The sequence below is a fragment of the Euprymna scolopes genome, chromosome 27 (assembly GCF_053919585.1).
Source record: "Euprymna scolopes isolate OS-2025 chromosome 27, ASM5391958v1, whole genome shotgun sequence".
In the NCBI taxonomy this organism is placed as follows: domain Eukaryota; kingdom Metazoa; phylum Mollusca; class Cephalopoda; order Sepiida; family Sepiolidae; genus Euprymna; species Euprymna scolopes.
Genome location: NC_136508.1, coordinates 65,059,210 through 65,062,681, shown reverse-complemented (window position 1 = coordinate 65,062,681; position 3,472 = coordinate 65,059,210). Strand labels below are relative to the sequence as shown.

At 35.1% G+C, this 3,472-nt stretch overlaps 1 pseudogene; it reads right to left on the bottom strand.

The window, feature by feature from the left end:
• Positions 1-519: 519 nt before the first annotated feature.
• On the bottom strand, positions 520-636 carry LOC145249086 (5S ribosomal RNA; annotated as a pseudogene).
• Positions 637-3,472: the final 2,836 nt, after the last annotated feature.

The window sequence follows — 3,472 nt, the reverse complement described above, 5'->3', positions numbered from 1 at the left end:
GGGAAATTTTTATCTCTATCTGTGGAACGGTCTCTACAAAACTACTCTGTCCGGAGAGGCAGTTTCAGAAAAGAAACTTTTCTCATGAAAGTTTTGTTTGCTTTGCGGTCTTCTTTTCGTATCATGTCGTAGATGAAATCGTGCTTAGTGTTCTCCCTAGGCTGCGGTCTATTGTTTGTTCCGATTCCTCTGAATACATCACATGATTTGAACTTGGCAGAATGCATGGGGTGGGATGCCATTACCTTCCCCATCGCAGTGGCATCCGACTCGCCTATTTGCACCTATCCATTGTCCTTAGATCATCCGCATAGCGGCAGGCGAACAACGTAACCCTTAATACCATAGAACCATTGATCTGCTAGAGATTCATTCTCCTCCATGATCATCCAACATCCTGCTGCCGACGTCACCAGAATTATCTTCTCCTAGATATATGTCTTAACTAAGTCTGGAGGGGGTGCATCTCCCCCAGTGAATTAATGCGCCTCCAGATACTAACTTGGAAATTTGGCGCGGTACATACAGCGCCTAGCTTTCCCAAATGGTCACCCATCTGGTACTGGCCAGGTTCATTGTTGCTTAACTTCAATGATCTGACGGGAACCGGTGTGTCAACGTGATTGTGCCGTATATTGATTTTCTGTAGAGAAAGAAAAAGAAAGAGATGGAAACTATTGATAGTGGTTGTAGCGAGACAAATTTTTGTCGTAAATATTTTACAAGAAGAACATAAATTGAGACTCATCGAGCACCTGCTATGAAAATAACTATAGAGCAAAGAAAGGTATTCATCATCTCTTCTGTGACAAAAAGGAGAAACGACATTGCCCTCTAGATTTCGAAGCCGATTTTGTACTTTGTCGAGATAGGAGAGGATGTTCAGAGAAGCACCTTATCGGATATGACAACAATATTCGATCTTAGGATGCATTTGGCTCTTATATGGGCAGACGATTACACTCTTCTTCTTCTCCTTCTGGGACGCTAAAATGATCCAGCCATTTATCCAACGACCTTGACAACGGATGTGATGTAAAACATTCATTTCAGGCTTAGGATGAATGTTAATTCCAGAATTTCTCAAAGTATTGGCCATCCTCAAGATGCAAGCAATTCGTTTCATTTGTGACCAAGCAGGGATCAGAATTTTGGTGGTGGGAAGACAGAAGTTTAGTTTTGGACGCCTTAAAAGTAACCAGCCACGTTCATCCCCTCCCATTGTATCACGTGCTAAAGATAGACAGAGAGAAAATCAGATAGCTCCTTGTTATTGCTGCTCTCCGAAGTGTTGCCATAAATAGTAGTGTTGTCTGTATCAATGTTGACAAATGATCGTGCAATGTGATTTGGGATGCCATTAATGAAGATTAATAAGAGGGTTGAGCCCAAAATCGATGCTTCATGTACGCCAGCGAATATTATATGAACCTCGGACTATTGTCCATAAATGACTTTTCTGAACCTATCAGAAAGAAAAGATTCAATGGTTTGGAGAACATTTTCAAATATTCCATACCTAGCAATTTGTGAAGCAAACCTTTATACAAAACTGTATCAAAGGTAGTTGATATGTCAAGAACGATTGTTGTACAAGCGAAGTCCTCATCAATTAAGTCATTGATTATGTCTGATATCAACTGCACATCAACAGTTGATCTTGCATGAAGAAAAGAGTATTGTTGGTTAGGGAGTACGGTGTTTTTTTTTCCGAGATGATTGACAATTTATCGATTTATCTTAGATTCAGCAACTTACTCATTACGCAGGGGAAAATTAAACTTAGAAAACACAGAAATACTTTTGTTTCATATAAATATCAAACGACAGTTAATTAGTTTTCTACAATTCGATCGATGCTTCCGTCTAGTCTCAAGAGACAATGGATACCCCCTGTAACGGTAGCTGAGCGTTGCACAATCCCTAACCACGCATCTCCTGAATCGGCGCTGCTTGAGTTCAATGGCAAGTCAAAGTGCTAGACGACTGGAAACAATGCCGAGATAAGCGGAAAGCACATATAGCGCCCGGAATTCCCAAATGATCACCCATTTTAGTACTGATCAGGCGCATCGTTGCTTAACTTTGGTAATCTAACGGAAACTGGTGTGTCAACGTCATTATGCAGTATACTACATTTATTTTTGAACAGATTAGACAGAGAAAATACATAGATTCCTTTGTTTAAAATAAATATTAAAAGTCAGTTAAGAGTTATCTACCTTTATTTGATAAATAATTAAACATAGAAAATAGAATCATATCTTTGTTTAATTTGAATATCAAAGGGCAGGTAATTACAGTTATTTACGTTTATATATGAATGTATAAAACAAAGTATATTGATGGATTCCTTCCCTTTATAAACATGGGAAAAATGCAGTTAATTGGAGTTATCAACCTTTGTTTATGAATATAATAAAAAAAGAAAAGGGGAGTGATTTTTTTTAGTTTATATAACTATCAAATGATAGTTAATTGGAGTTATTGAATACAATTAAAAAATAGCGTGGGTCGTTAAAGGCAAAAGTACCTTTAAAAGCGTCGTAAATAAAAAATAAATAAATAAATAAATAATGACGGGGCGTAGGGAGTGACAGACCGAACTTTTCTCACACATACAACACCTGGAATTCCCAAATGGTTATCTCGTAATAAATAAATAAATAAATAAAAATAAATAAAAATAATGGTGTGTGTTGTGGGAGGGTGGGGGACTAGGTGTATCAGAATTTTTGTAGGAATTTTTGACACCCCTAACATGAAACTGCGAATAAAATATAAAAAAATTCGTAATTTCTCTTTTAAAAGTGGGTTGTTTATTTTCTTTATGGATTATACTTCCAAAATAAACTATTAAATTTGTATAAAACGTAATAGAAATATTTTTTTTAATTTTTAAAAAACAGTAATGAAATTAATTGAATTTTACGAACTCAGTATTTTTCAATTTTTAAACTTTAAAAATCTATCAAAGTTTTTCTATTGATTCTATTTTTACGATATTTTCAGGGTCAATGTGAAATTTTATGCTCTTTCCAATAAACCGAATATAATATTTTAGACAAGCGTTTTTTTTTTTAAATTCACGCCCCCCCCGCCATTTTGAAATGTCTATTAAAAAGTAAATAATTAATTTACTCACCAAAGTTTTATATATTACAAATTGAAGATAAAAGATCAATAAATAATATATTCAAATTCAAAACAAAAAAAGTAGTGTTTTTTAGAAATTTACCTGCAAAGTCCGAAGTTTAAAACTTTGTTTTATTAACAACGTTGTTTGTGTGTGTGTGTGTGTGTGTGTTTTTAAATGAAACCTTGGTCCTTGCTCCTTTAATTGAAAAAAAATTAGAGTTTGAATTACATTTTTCGAGTAGTTATAAGCTTGGAAAGACAGGGGGTCGAATTAATTCACGCCTCCCATTTTGAAATGTCTATTAAAAAGTAAATAATTAATTTACTCATCAAA